Source organism: Condylostylus longicornis, unplaced genomic scaffold (assembly GCF_029603195.1).
Source record: "Condylostylus longicornis isolate FDR11 unplaced genomic scaffold, ASM2960319v2 ptg000004l, whole genome shotgun sequence".
Lineage (NCBI taxonomy): Eukaryota > Metazoa > Arthropoda > Insecta > Diptera > Dolichopodidae > Condylostylus > Condylostylus longicornis.
In genome coordinates this window covers 5,243,368-5,260,967 of record NW_026577973.1, presented here as the reverse complement: position 1 = coordinate 5,260,967, position 17,600 = coordinate 5,243,368, and the positions used below count along the sequence as shown (strand labels likewise).

General features: G+C 23.8%; 1 long non-coding RNA gene across 2 annotated transcripts in view; it reads right to left on the bottom strand.

Moving 5' to 3' along the window:
• The window catches only part of LOC129611053 (uncharacterized), a 112,234-nt gene that overhangs the window by 79,834 nt on the left and 14,800 nt on the right, over positions 1-17,600 (bottom strand). The window lies entirely within an intron of this gene.

Genomic DNA, 17,600 nt, shown 5'->3' with positions numbered 1-17,600 from the left:
AATTATAATTTTATGTCTAATTTAATGCTCTTTTTGAATTAATTAAGAAAACCAGTGGATTTTAACAAAATCAAAGTGGTAAAATATGTATATAGGTACTTTAAATCTTTACAACAATTCAATAGTAAACAAACATATTCTATAACAACATTATTATGTACATATTATATTAACTATTATATTGTATTATGTAATGTAAATGAACAATATTTGATTTGAAAATTTACATAAATTCATTAACTATTTTAATTCAATTAAATTGGAAAATCTTTCTACAACCAATAAATCCTTTCATTGTTCATTTTTCATCTCAACCTACATTTTACTTTTGTTATATTAAATGTAAAATGTTCATATCTACGTACAATATGTAAAATTTATTATGATAATGTATGTAAAATATAGACATTTTAAAAGCTATATGCACATATCACTTCAAATGACTTCATATTACTAAGATTTTATATATTTATTAGTGTAAAATATGTAAGAATATATGTATATGAATGAATATGTACTTATTGTTTTGTGTATACAAATTTATTATATTCCAAAAGTATAATATTTACAAAACATTATTGCATAACGTAAATGCATGCCGATATAAAAGTGATGATTGGAATGCCCGATATTTTCTATTGAGTTTTTTCCTTTAAATTAAAATTCAAAAAGAAAAAAAACAATAATAAATATAATAAACATAATTGCTATCGTCTGATATCTTAATCTTAATGTAATATAAAAATTCAAGTCTTTAAGAGCTCCGGATTTTCTATGTTCATGATTTTTTTTCTTATTTTTGCTAACAAAAGGTTTATTAAAAAAAGAAAAAAGTTGATATAAATTAAGTTATTGAAAAACATTAAAGGTGTGAATTTTCAATTTTTTCCTTCTTATTCTCTTTTAGTAATTTGAATAGAAAAATTATATGTGTAGGTTGTTAGTGATTGATAAAGAAAACACCTATGTTAAAAAAATGCTTCTGTTATCATCGGTAATAATCGTTAAGTAATAATCAACATTGTAGAATCTCTGAATATTTAAAAATGCTGTGAATTTAAAATTTTTATATCATGAAAGTGTTTAGAAATGATTGCCTTAAGTATATCGCTATAAAAATATATAAGATAACAATATGTACATTTATAAAAATAATATTATGTTAAATATTAAAAATAGATTTTGAATGATACTCAGGAGTCCCCAGAGCTTACCCTGACCACGCTATATTTTGATTATTCCTTACTTCTTTTGATATTGATACAATTCTTGAACGAACTTGAATGTTTGCCTCATATTTTTTACAATCTGGCTGAAAACTTGTTAAGGCTTTAGCGTTGCATGACCAAATCAAATTTAATTTTTTTTTCAACCTTGGCAAGAGTTACATTGCAAAGATAGATGAGACGAACACGGCTAGCAAGCCACAATTTCGGTCCCATTTTAATATATAATACCAAATTAAGTGAGGTGACGGAAAAAAGTTAAACGAAAATTGAATTTAACAACAAGATAACAGTAAATTTTAGTTATTATATTAAGTAAGTATTCAAACGACATTTTCATAATCTTCTGCAATATTTTCGGTTAACCAGACAATATGCAACTTGCTGTCGGTTATGTGCTGATCAAATCAGATTCTTTTTCGTACATATTTAAATGTAAGTTATAAATATGTACTACCAAGGTGAAATTGAAAAATAATGGTTGGAACAGTTGGAATCCTCAAAAAAATCTCATAATATTCCCCACTTCCAGTCAGAACACATAAAACAATTCTTTAATAATTTGCATGCGATCTACTATACATTTACCTTAATTAATTTTACTAATTTTTATATACGCAAATATATACATATACATAAATTTAAAAATATATTTATATAATCATGTATAATATAAAAAATAGATGCAATACTGATATAACATTGCATTATATTAAATAAAATGTGAATAAGACCTTTTAAAAGTACACATATGTAAAAAAAAAAAAAAAATTGAACAAAGGGCACATATCTGATATTCTGATTTATGATTTCTAGAAAAGAAATTATTTTTCATGTACAATATTATGAATATAATGGTGCTGTATAGCTGGTATATCTAAATATTTTACCACATGCATGCAACAAATTTACCTATACGAGTATAGATATTAAAATATTTATACGAAACCATTATCAATAAAAAATATTTGAAAATTTTGATGTTGAATACGAATTTGTTTTTTTTTTTTAATACTGTAATAATAATGAAAAAGAAAGAAAAAAATTATTATTTTCTATTTTATGATAATATCAGTATGCATGTCATGAAAAGGCGTTAAAATCAGATCAGCAAGAATAAAAAGGTGTAAAACTGGAAAATTTATTTTAAAATAATATTTTTAATACATATATAAAGGTATGCAATCTATATTATATACATGGTACGTATGTACTTATGTATGCCCAACATGATAACGCTCTTATACAGTCTTACCATATTATAATACAATTATTTTTTAATATAACTTGTATGTATGAGTATATGAATTGAGCCACATTATAAATGTTAAATACTTTTTGATTATATTTAAGTATAAAATTTAAAAGATCTGAAAAAAAAACTGGATTGATTTTTCCGGCCTGAAAAATTTATCAGATTTCTTTTTTTTTAACAATATTATGAAATAACAATAATAATAATAAGAATAACCCAAAGTATTTTGTATTACTGAGTGTATAGACAATAATAGTGGAGGTAGGAAATAAATTCAATTTATTTAAGAAAATATGCTTGATTATATTTTTTCTTTTGTAAAGAATTATGAGCTTGGCGTAAGTTTTTCTCTACTTTTTTCACAATATCTTTTGTATAGATATAGGTATTGCTATTTTTACGAGTATTGAAAGAAATGATGCTGGTTGTTTATGCTAATATTCATTATGTACCGTAAACATTTTTATTTTCAATTTATTCTGTTTTTTTTTTTGATAATAATAGAAAATATCGTAGGCTTACTTTTAGTTCTTTAGTATTTTATTATTATTATGTAGAAAGATATGACACAAATTTCAAGTTCCCGTTTCGAAATTGCTTGTACTGTCTATGTACCTATACCTTAATACACACGGATACTTATTTACATTGTATAATATAATATTTACTTTGTATTTGCTTATATACGTTACTTTTTACCTATGTATGTATATGAATATACAAATACCAAGTAAATCTAGTTAAAATATTCAGAGAGAAATAATCCATTTCTCGTTTTGATGGTATACCATAACAGTTATTTTATGATTATTTTATAACTATACAATCTTATTTCGATTAAAGGTAAATAAAATATAGATACTCGTATAATAATCAGCCGTAAAAAAACAAATTTTTTTTTCGGCTGATTTTGATTTTAATATCAATATTGATTTAATTTTATTTTTTTAAGGGTTTTTTTTTTGCTTTCTTTCAAATATTTGTACAACAGCATACCTATAGATATTTTCAAATAATTAACACAAAAATGGTTATTCTGTTTGGATGCTTTTATCAAAAGCCTAGAAACTTTGTATTGCTAAAAAATTTAAAGCATTAATTACGACGTTTATGTAAATCCATTAATAATTTTAGATCAATTAATTTAGAGGCCATCCAAATCTTATCAAACAAAATTTATGAAAAATGTTTGATTTTAAAACACTGAATAAATCTAACGAGCTTGAATGAGAGCTATGGTAGATTTTAAGCAGTATTAAAGTTAAAATTACGCTAAGACATTATAAGGCGGATTTACATGACTTCAAAATAAAAATGCATAGTTAAAATGGGATAAGATAATTTCCAAGAATTCGGATTATTTCGGTTTAACAACATTTCGCAAATAATAATATTCAATTAGGATACTTAATTTATAAGGTGTTGTTTGACTTTATTAAAAAATTGCAACCTTTTCTTCATGTTCGATCCTTGTTTAGTCCAAAAAATCAATTATTTAACGAAAATTAAGCATAATTTTCTAATAAAGATTTCCATTTAGTTACTAATTAAACTACCTTTAGCTATTGTAACTTGTTCGAAAAGAAAATATTATAATTTTTTTAGTTTTTTTTTTTTTTAACATTAATTTAACTTTCTTATTCGTCATATTTTCTTTTTTGCGAAATTGGGTAAAATCTCCGATCAAATCTAACATTAAATTTTCATCGAATTTAAAACCAATCAAATAGTATTCACAAATTGAATTTTACATTTTGCGTCTGTCTTTACAGTGAGTGGCTGTAAGATCTTGTGAGTTAAGTTTTGCGCTTTTATTCCAATAATATCGTATGGAAATTTTCATATAACATGATCAGTTATTGGTAATTCACAGTGCGCTACTATACTTTGTTTCTATTTATTTTTTTAATAATAAATTTTTTTTTTTATATTTTCAAATTATGTAAATGGATCGTTGTATTTTTATTTTGCAAAAAAAAAATTATTTTTATTTACGTATGAAATAAAATTATTTTATGAATGAAAAATATTTGGTAGAACTTTACTGAGGTGTATAGATATATGTATATAAAGTATTTTACATACAGTAAAATATATAAAAATGAAATGAATTATGATTTATTATTTCTAAATAAAACTGAACAAAAGATGGAAATTTTAAAAATCAAAGTAAATAGAGCAAAAATTTTTAAAGTTTGGCACTAAGAAAAAATTATTGAATAGATGTTTGATGCGTTTTTGTGCTCAACTGAATTTGTTACTGTTGGTATGTATAAATTGTAAGTTTAGTTTATTCATTTAGATTTCTTTGAAATTTTCCAAACTAGCTACATGTAGCAAAAAAAAATTATATTTTTGTTTTATTTCTATTTGATTTTAATAACTTTTGTTTAGCAAATGCAATCGAAATACTGATAAAACTTGAAATAAAAGATTGTGAAAATAAATTTCGAATACCTATATATTTCATTGACTCGAGATTTCATTGAATTATTTTTATAATAATATTATGTACAATGCAGTAAAGCGAAAATAGTTACAAATTTTTACAAAATAATAAATTTCTTTATGACTTTTTATAATATTCCGTTTAAACAAAAATTATAGGTTCGACGAGCAGATAGAATTTTCTGGATTTAAAAGAATAGAATTCATAATCATCAATAAACTTGTTTAAAATTTGAAGTAGAATTTCATGAAAATAATGTGCTTTCAAAAATAGTATAATTTAAAATCGGATCATACCCCCGAATTAGTGTAAGAAAATTTGTTCAAATGAACAAAAAATAATAAGGGAGACGTTCACGGTTTATTCGCTCTCGTTTTCGAATTATCAACTATTTAATTGATTATTTTCTTTGATGAAATTTAAAATAAGGCTGATAAGAATTCCCAGATACGAGCGAATTTGAGTGAAACATCCGATTCCATAAGGTGCAATTCAAATTATTTTTTATAAATTTATAATATGTTCTTACATATTATAAATTTAAAAATTATAATATGTAGAATTAATATTTAAAATTTTGAATATTTAAATATTGATAAACATTAAAAAATATTGTGTAAATATTCATGATATCGAACTGTTGCGAGAAAACCGTATTAAGTGTAAGAAATTAGCATAACAAAATTTTCAGCTAAATTACACATGTAAATATATACATATATCGGAATACAATGTGGGCAGTACGATTATTAAATTTTGAGTATTTAGGTACGTGCATAGCCTCGGACCAAAATGTCTACCTTTCTCCCGTTCTCTAAAATTTGTGGCACTTCAAAGGCCTTAAAATGCTATTTTTTTGTCCATTTGTTGTAAGGAAACCATTTTTCAAATTTTTTCAATTAAATGTACGAAAGTAGTGGTTGGTTTCTTCCACTACGACACAGCATAGCTGATGTTTAAAAAAAAAAAAAATGGCCGTTAAAGTTAACCGTTATCTAAAACCAACTTTTTTTCAAATTTTTGCTGCTATTTACCCAGTTGATAAACATTTGGAACCTGAAATGTTAAGGTCTTTTAGATATTAGTAGTTTATTTCTTTATAAGAAAATTTTTTTCTGCCACCACTCCTTCTCAAGTTATCAAATTGTTATAAGTGCTTAAAGCTTAACAAGAAATGTCATGCCGTAAAAAAATATAATTATTTTCTTACGCCACGCAATTATCCCTTAAATACGACCATTATGCAATGCCTTTTCCAATTTTTTTTCACCTCATCCTAAATGTATGCAATCATTTTAAATACATTGTTCTCAACACCATTATTTTCTTTTGTTGAAGTGTGCTATTTTACAAACCATTGTTTTAACCAAACTTTATTTTAATTCTCATCTTTTACATGGATATGTTTAAGAAAATCGTCTAATGGTATAATATATCAGATAATATTGAGGCTTGAGTAAAATAATTTTAAATTTTTTTAAAAATTGATAAAAATATGAACACGTATCTTACATAATTTTTATATTGTTTGAATTTATAAAATTAAATGAAAATGTTAATAAGAATGAGAGATAAATGTTTCAAATTTTGGTCAAATCCGTAGGGTAAATTTTTTAACTATAGGGAAAATATACAAAAAAAATAATATTTTTCTTGGAATATACTCAAAATATTTTGCAAAAAAACAGAAAACATATAGAGAAAAAATTTTTTATCATTTATAAATTGCTTTGATAAATTATGTAAAATATAAATCCTTAAGGGCTGAAAAAAAATTCTACACGTACTTATAGATATACAAAATATAATAGAATTTGAAAAGAATTTATGATACTAGGAAATTGAAATTTAATATTATTTTGACTTTAAAATTAAATTTTAATAATAATGATTAAAGTGTCATTTTTGTATAATATTTTCAAAAAACGAAAATTAATCACAATGATAAAAATGATAGATTTCAAAATTATTTATATTAGACATTTAAATTTTTAGGTTGAATAAATCAAAATAATGAAAAAAAAAGTGTGTCAATTTAAAAATTGCAAATACTGCAATTTTTTTTTAAATAAAAGCTTCATTTTATAACATGCATTGCAAAAAATAATAAAATACAGCTTATTATTTAATTGATTTGTGCTTTAATATCATTGTAAAAATTCCATTGGTTTTTATTGAAGCAATGATACTAAAATTAGCAAATTTATTTGCTTTGCGTTGCTTTGCGAAGTGTTTTGATTCACTTAGAGAATAGTCTAAGTGATCATATATCAATCCAGTGGTTGTGTTGTACTTTAGTATCATTGGTCAACTTATACCTGGGTTCAGTATCTCTCTATTAATTGTTTAATAACTTTTCATTTAGTAAAAACATTGGAAATTGGAAATCCATTTACCTGTTAACCATTTGCATGTTTGTTACTTCGCTGCTAATTATAATATAGGAGTTTTAAGGAATGAACCACAGATAAGAGTGTTTCGTTTTATGAACTCTAGGTAACTCTAGATTAATTAAAATGGTGAATTTAATTTTAATTTAAAAATGATATTTAATATAAAATATACACAATTTCTATTTATGTGTTGAAACTAACCTTTACATATCGTATATTTTTACTAAATAGAAATAATTTTATATAGATCAAAAATTTTAAATTTAATTGAAACTACATATGGAATTTAAATAGATTTAAATATAGGAATATAGCGCCATACGAATAGATTTTTCAAAATTAAAATTTCCATTATTTAATGATAAAGTTACAATCATATATGAACAATAAAAAATAGCAAAATCTAAAATTTGTTATTTTATAAATTATTTTTCATATTATTCTTTAATTAAATTAATTTTTTTTCCATTAAATTTTCTTTTACGTACTTTCCTGACTTCATTATCACTTTTTCGTACCACAATCAAAAATTTTAATAAATTAATTTTTAATGTTTATAACAATTTTATGCTTAATGTCTATACCAAATTCTATTAATTATAATATTTTAACAAATGTAATATACATACATATAATAATGTTAAAAATTTCTAATATATACAATATTAGAAATAATAATAATTGTATAAAATTTTATAGTATACATTTTATTGTATGTACATTATGAAAATTTTTAATAAAGCATAGTATGACAGGCATTCTTATACATAATATTATTGTAGCAAAAAACCTTAATCCAAAAATTTAATTAAATTAATTGCTTTTTCAATAAATCCTTAAACCTCATATTGTTTAAACAACATACCTTATATATTTTGTTCAATGTATAGATATATGTAAATTTATATGTATATTTATGTGTAATATTACAATGTTATTTTATTATTTATAATGAATTTTACTTAAATGAATTCTTATTTGATTTTGGTATTTTTGTGTTTTTATCAATAAAAATTTTCATTAACTCCTATAAGAATTATTTATTCAAAATATACAATATGTACTGTGAACCTATACATAGAATATATTATACATATATTGAACTATATAAATATTTATATGGATTATATAACATATTGTAACAAATATATTGATAACGCCAAAATAATATTGATAGTCAATTAATTTTAACTTCTTTGTGTACATTATATTAAAATAAAGAAAAAATTAAAAACAAAAAACGAAATTTTGACTAGATATTCTATTAATAAAACCTATAACCTTTGTCATTTTATAAGAAATTAATTCCATGAAATAACACCTTAAAAATATAGTATGTATATAAGGAATAATAAAATATATTGCAAGTACATATATAAATATTTCTCTATTATGTACATATTTAATGTACAATATTATAAAATATAGAAATTAAAGATTAAATTCTTAAAAATCAGAAAGAAATTCTTCACTTTTTCCATCTATATTGTAGATTAAAGGGGACGAAGTCGATTTGATTTCTTTTATACTAATTCAATATTTTCGTTTATATACTAATATAACTGTTCTGTATATATTATATTAATATGTATTGTATAAGTAAAAAAATATTATTTAAAGGAATATCAGGGAAAATCTTATACAGAAAATAAATTATAACAGGAAATAAATATAAAAAGAAGATAAATAAATAGCAGAAAGAAAAAACACACAAATTTGCTAAGATATGATTTTTCTCCTTTTCATATCAAACAATCTGCTTCCAACCTTAACAATTATTATTATATACATACAAATGTATATATTTTCATTTTGTATTTTTGTTGAAAATTGGGTCATCCATATATAAATGATATTATTATACAACTGTTCTATTAATCCGAACTGTATATATTCTTATATTACATGTACATATACATATATATATATGCATATTGCATGTATGGAAAGAAAAAGAAACAAAAGAAATAAAATTCTATAGTTCGATACGCTATTATAACTGTAAAAATTTTCATTTTTTTTTTTCTTTAATATTTTTTAATATTGTGCTATGTGGCACAATATAGTAAAATAATAAATATTAAAGTACAAAAAGTGATTAAAAAAAATGTCGGAAGACCTGAAATTTTTATATTTTACTTTACTACTACATCTATACAAATAGATTTATGTAATCATGAAACAATAAAAATGATTGGAAACAACACGAAGTTCTATTCAAATAAAAAAAAATCTGATGTGATCAGCACATAACCGACCGCAATGTGTATTGTCTAGTTAAGTGTTGCAGAATATTATAAAAATGCAATATTTAAATATTTTTTTTTTCTAATTTTTAGGGCATTAGTAAGCTTTTAGTTGGCATACATAAAAAAATATAAATTTGGCTCTTAGTAGAGTTGCGCTTTATCCCATTTGAATTCCCTGAAATGTTCACCAGTTAGTTTCGGTAACAACTAGAACTCAAATATCAAATTTCAAGAACAGGTTGGTAAAAATAGTTTATTTACATTACCATGGAGAAGTGTGTTCCCACCGAAAACTCGATATGCAAAATTTGTTGCCATCACTTAACCTCCCTTATTGTATACAATGTGGTCGGTAAAAATTAATATCATTCAAAGAATTCATGTGTCGTTGAATTTGAATAAAAATTGATATAACTTGAAAGTAAGAAATTTAAAATTTATTATTACTAAAGAGTTTGAAACATAGCGTATAAGCCCGTGCATTTTTTCGTTTCGTTATATGCTGTAATGAACGTTTTCTAAAATAGCTGAAATAATATTAAATATTTAAAAGATATAATAACAATATAAAGACTAAACTAAAATTAATTAATATAAATTTAAAATAAAATACCAGAATATCGCAAAATAATATGTTACTTATATGCGTATGATGACTTAAATACAAGATCCGAGATCTCTGAAATTCATTTTTCAAGTTCACATTGTGTTGGAACAACTATATAGTCTTAACTCTTAACTAAAGTACTCAAACATTTTTAAAAACTAATAATTTTTTAAATAAATAAATTTAACTTGAATTCTGTACTATATGATAATCACATAGTTCTTAAAGGATAATTTTTTATAATAGAATAATTATTATCGGTATAAAAACCTTTTATTAGGTAAATATAATAAGACCAATAAAATTAGCTGTAGGGCATATTAAACGATTAAATAGGATTGCTTTTATTAATATCCTTTAAATATCATTTATTTCTACAAAAATTTCAAACAAAAAAAATCAGATTTTGGCTATATACAAATAATAATATGGTTAAATATCAATTTTATTTATAAAACAAAAATAATATTGTACTTACATTGGTATCTACAACATAAAACATATTGAATTCAATAAAAAATCACTTGAAAGAGTTATTTTTCATGTTTTCACAATATCATTTATTTATTCATAACATATGTATGTATGTATGTATGTGTATATATATAAATGTAGAAATATTTATTGTATATATAAAAAATATTATTTTACATATAAAAACACAATTTTTAATCTTTAATACATTACATTGACATCCACCACCCGCAGCAACAACAACGTAAAGTATGAACATGAATAAAACATAAGAAAATCCAGTAATAATATCTGACATCAACATACATTTTTTATGTACTTATGTACATATATAAAAGTATGCACGATTATGAAATAAGTATGAAAACATGTAAATATGTTACTATAAGCTTATTTTATATAAGTAAAGTATGTACTTATATACATACTTTCACTTATATATAAAAACTGCCTGTTTGTGTAAAATAAAATATAAAACACAGAAAAAAAAACATTATTTTTTTTACCTCACTCTTATTATTTTTCAATATTGACAATAAAAATTTTTACAAATAACAGTGAATACATAATATTGAGTATACTTTCCCATTCATATACATTTATTCTTGTATTTCAATTTGTATTTATGTATATACATATGTGCTTACACGTCAATGTAAGTACACGTTGTATACGAAATTAAATATTATATAACAAAAGTACACAAATATTAAATGACACCCCCATGAAAAGTTCTTTTTTCAAATGATACTCTTTACATTACTGTCTTCCAATCAACAAATTTTTTTTTCCAATCTTAACACCCTTCATCATTATAATCATCATCATCACCGCCAACATCATTGTTCAGTACTGTTACCGACTATACAATAAAATAATACGATATATGTAGTATGATATGCTGTCACCCATCCATATTCATAAATTTTCGTATTACTTCCCCGCCTAACAGGTTTGCTTTTTTTTTATTTTTTTTCTACCTTATCATTCTTATCTTTTACAATTTCAAATATTGTAGGTATACATAAGCGAAATATTGTAGCTGAAAGCATTAGATTGCAAAATGAGACAATAAAAGATGAAAAAAATTAGAACAAAAACAGCAACAGCTATAACAGTAGTTAAGCTGAAAAAGGAATGACAACAACAACTGCCGAAAAGTTTTTATCTTTTTTTGTTTTTGCACTTCTTTTCATTATTTTTTTTACCAAATGTCACATTACAATCGAATAAATTGAAAAGATTGAACAGAAAAAAAAGGAAAAATTATGAAAAGCAAGAAACTTTGTTTCGGTTGTTCTTCTGTTTATAGCTTTCATCTGCAAATCTGACGTTATGAGTTCACATATGTATGTAGGGGTATGTATGAAATGAGAAATTGAAGAAAAAAGGAAAATATAAAAACGCAAAAAAAGTGAAGTCAACACTTTCAATAAATTTTGAAAGGATAATATTTATTCTTTACATTAGAGACAAACATATGTATATATGTATAATAATATTATAAATTATCTACATTCTATACTATTACTTTACTACATACTATACGAACATATTTTATTTTATTTTTGACCATAATATGGTTAAACTGGTTAAGTGCACTCGGTACAAAATATAGACATTAAAATATTTGAAAATTTTGGACAATAATCTATAACCTGGCAAAATTTAATTGAAAAAATTCAAACAATTCTAAGATGCTCATATTAAAAGACAAAACCGCCAATGCATTGGTGTACAGTTAAATTAAAAATATTTATCTGACTTTTACATATTCTATTTTTCATAGTTTAAGCTAGAAATTTTTCAAATTTTCCCATAAATAATTTAAAGGCTTTGAAATATTTGTATTCGAAAGTTTGTTTAAGTGATTTAAATACTATGAGTACCTAAGCATACAATCGGCAAAATAAAAATAAAAATAAGAATAAAAGATAATAAAAAAATATCAGATCGTACCAATAGTTTCTAAAGTAGTATTTTTGTTTTGAATCAGAGAAATACTTTTTCCAAAAAAAAAACTATTAGCTAACTAGCTGTTTAAATTACTTTCATTAATATACCTACTTATATTAATGAAAAGTTCATAAAATTATTGCATACATTTCGGATGAGCAAACAAAAATATATTATTAAAAGAAACTTTATCATAATGGTAGAATTCGACGATCAAGTAATTGAGTTAAGATAAAAAATTTTATTTTTTGATGTAATGACATTTACCGTTAGCTTTCTGCATTTGTAAAAATTTGGAAACTCTTACAGAATCGGAAATTTAAAAACTTGAAAATTAAAATTTTACAAATTTTAACAGACTGTACGTTGGGACGGGATGGAGATGGAATTTTCTTTTAAAAAAATAAATTATTTATTAGTGCCGCTAATTTCAGATTTCCACAGCATATCACTATCTAGAGGAGAAACGATCTGAAAACTTTAGATAATAATTAATTTATTTTTAATTTAATTTAGATGATGATTAATTAATGACGAGCCGGTTTTTTTCATTATTAAAGTTAATAATGAAAAAACTCTGCTTTAGATAATGATTAATTTCAATTCCCATTTTATCAATTAAATGTCAAACTGTATTGTGTCGCGACAAGAGAAACGTATTGCTAACATTCAGCGTTCGCGAAATTTGAAAAATATTTGTGATTTCAATTCCATATGTAATAGAAGGGTTGTGTTTTTACTAAATTGCGGAACTATAATTTTTAAAAGCGGGGAGATTTTGTTAAATTTTTTTCACGGAAATAAGCATTTGGTATAAATTCACTGATGCATAAAATTTCAGTTTTCTATCTCAAAGAGTGTCGAAGCTTTGTAAACAGACACACGAATGGATAATGGACGCACGGACAGAGTGGAATTAATACGCACTCTTTTCCCAACTTTTATTATGGAATAGTGTTTGTAATATACAAGGAAAATTTTAAAAAATTAAAACATAAGGAAAACCAAAGTATAAAACTTGAACACTTCTATATATAAACCATATACCATATAGTATTCCAGTATTTAACTGAATTGTGCAAAATGTAAACAAAAAATTTACGGATAAAAATCTAAAAAAGGATGAAATTTTTCCCTTTTGTTTTTTCTTCATTTAAAATTTATTTTCATGATTTGTTTACTTTTAACTTACTACTACTACTTATAAGTCGGCCAACTTAACTATATATACGAATATGGTAAGCATTATAAAGCACGAGCCCTTTCGAAAACTGTTTGTTTGAAGTTTCTATCTTTACCTCGGAAGCCTTTCAGATTTGACACCTAGTTCTGAACAAAAATTGTACTCAATTTTACTTAATGCCCTAAGTGATAGTATATGTTATATCACTGATTACTGAATCACCCTGTATACAAGAACATAGTAATTAAAAATATTAATTTTAGAGAAGATTATTCCATTCTAATATATTTGAAAGCAAAATTATTTCTTACAAAAAATTAATTTTATTATCATTCACCAGGAATAAAAAATATATCATCACTTAAGACAGCAGTATATTAACCGGAAAGCTATTGCATAAGTCTCTAAAAATATTAAAATTTTCCAATGAATATCAAATACGTAGATTAAAAATAAACATTCCACAACATTTGTCACAGGTTAATTTCTTTCATAGTCAGTTGCATGTACAATATCATGTCAGTTGCACATACAATAACATAAAGAACTTCAATTGACCTTATATTTATTTGGTTATCCCCAAACAGACCTTGTTGAGGTAACGTGGAAACAATTATCGCTACCCCAACCACAAGTTTGTCTTGACTTTTAACAATAATCTATTTTCGTAAGCGGATAAAAATTTTAGATAGGGACATTTTTCATGCAAACTTAGGCGGGTTCCTTACGATTCAATACTATTCCTAGATCAGTCAGATAATATTATAGTATTATGTTACGTTATATAATTTTCCCATTTAAGCAGTAGTGCTTTAGAATGGAAGGTTCATAATTTCGATCGAAAATTAGAACTTGGCAATTGTAAGCGTTGAGTTTTAAGCCATTTTAAAAATGGCTCATGATTTTTGTATAAATCATGTAACAGCAAGCTATGTCGCATAGAATACACTATCATTGCATACACTATTATTGCAAACGCGCCATTCGTTTAATGTTAAACTGTAAAGTCAAATTTAAATAATTTTAAAATTGTAACAAAGTTTAAATTGTATTCAAAAACTCCAATCTCAGAGACACTTTCTAAATTTTACTTAAAAAGTTTATATATTATTTACATGTGTATATTATGTATAATAATAAACATTTGCTTTTCAGCCCTGAATCGAAAAGTTTTGTTAAAAAAGGTATTTTAAAAATAACTTTTAAAATATTATTAATTATATTTAGAGTGTTACTGCTAAAGGTTTCTATATTTTATGAAAAGTTTTTTCGTACTTTTTTGTAATGTTGTTCTTATTTATTTCACTTCATATTATAGTTCATAGTTTAAAGTAATAATTTCATAAAATTAATGTCAGAAGTTTTGAAATTTAAATTATCATAGGAAATATATTTAAAGAATGTTTTTTTTACACATGAAAAATATTGTATAAAGGAAGAAAAGAGGAAAATATAGAGGAAGAGGAAATAATCCCTTAGTTATTTTTTGTTGTTTTCGACAACATTGAGTTTATGCGACGGCATAAAATTCTGAATGCATTTCTCCATAGTAGGAAAGTGTATCTTTCTGTCTGTCCTCCGGTCCGCCGGTCTGTCTGTCAGCGCTTGTATTTCAATTTCAGTTCATACCATTCTGATTTATATTTGAGTTTATTTTGGTTGTGTCACGAACTTATCAATTTTTGACCCTGAGAACTAGATTTTTTTTTACGGATCGATTTTACATATTTGATAATTTTTAAGATCATATATAAGCTTCATCTGAGACTACGAGAAAGTAACTAAATTCTGAAATAAATCAAGTATCAAGAATTTTACTACGGGCCTAATTTCTTTAATATTTTATGTTGCAATTCAAGGTGCTAAAATAATGAACTTATAAATTTGCTGCGTGTATTAACTAACGAGCTTTGTATAGAATTTGGATGTCATAAATTGAACCTCTACTAAGAGCCAAACTTACATCTTTCTAGGTATACTAATCTTAAAGTTTGAAAGAAGTGTTTAATAAGTACACTCGTCTTATGCAACAAAGCGTTAAGCTTGACAATACACATTGTGATCGGTTGATCTCGTCAGATTTTTTTTCTTTATCTTAACTTCCTACGTATTAGTTATTTGGAATAAAGTCTTTCAAAAGGCATTTAATAAAATGATTTCATTGAAATCATTATAAAATGTTTTGAAATTATTTAAATGATTTAATTGATAAAATTCATTCAGAATCTTAACGTTTCGGTTTTACCATTGAGAATCAGAAGCAAAAGAACTATTGTAATTGTACAGAGTACAATTTTCGGCATCCGACACAATTTCATATAAATATTTTCTAAAGTTATCTTAAAAGAATAAATTAACCTAACCTGTACCTAATCTTTAATTTAATGGACCATTAGAAAAAAAGTTTCCCTAATATTGAGTGTTTTTTTTTTTTTTTTTTTTTCCTTTGTTCACTCCTAGAAGGAGCATAGGGCTAGTGCATGATTTCTCATGCACTAGTTTCATAGCGTCATAGGGTTTAACTAGGTAGGTGACTAGCCTGCCTAATATTGAGTGTATTGTGGGAATATTTTTGTTAACAAAGCTAATTTTATATGTAATTTATTCTGAATCCTAATTGCAGATTTTTGTTGAGAGTATTTTTTTGAATACGAAAACTTTCAGACCAAAATCCTATAATGTTTTTAAAATTTAATTTTAAAATTAAAATTTAATTAAAGTATTTGAAATTATTTTTTTATTTCGTTTAAAATGAATTTGTTATAGAAAAATGAGACCTACATATTATGATGACAATGAAGGACATCATTAATTCAAAAAAAAATTCATGATGTCTATACCTTCCAGATAATAGAAATATGATTTCTTTTCTGCTTTACAACATTGTGTACTCTTTCATATGTGAAATATTATTCTTGTTTTTTTTTTTTCTTTTAACAGACAGTATGAAATGATGTGCTTCCAACACGCATTATATAAACGATTTTATGATTAAACAACTATATAATATATATAGAAAGGATGAAGAAATTACAACAAGGATACATCAAATTTTAATTAAAAATGGTTGAGGTATATTTGCTTGTAGCTTAAAACACATGTAAAATAAATCTTTGGTTGCGATAAGAAAAAAAGAAACCGAAATAAAATTCATCATAGATATGATGAAATCAATGAAGATAGATTATCCAATATATATCACTTGTTTTATATCTGTATTTGTAATAATAAATTTTGCTAACAGAAGAATAAGTTCAAATATGTAGTACAAATAGGCCGGCATAAATTTTCATTAAAATCTTTATACTACCGTATGTATGCATTGAACATTGTGCGAATATTAAATTGTAAGATTGGAAGACAAGTGGTAATTTAAATTAATTTTTTATATTCTTTAATCAAAAAAAGAAAAACGAAAAGAAAATTAAAATGAAAATAACGTAAACAAGGAATAAAAAGGATCATATGCCTTTGTAATATAATACACACTTATTTTGTGCACGTGTAATGTTTATGAAGCATAAAATTAAATTATGCAGTCCTTTGATAAAAAAATTTTATATAAATATAAAATTAATTACTGTTAATTACTTATCTTTGATGAAAATCTTTTATTTTTGATTAAATTAGAATTTTAAAGAGGTCAAAATTTAAATTATTTTTGAGGTTAAAAATTTAAAATTCACTTTAAAATTTTATGTAATCGTATTTAGTGCGATGCTTTGACACTTTTAGCATAATTTCTAATATTAAGTGTATAAATTGGATCAACTGGTTGCGTTATAGAATCTCTTTTTATTAGCACTTT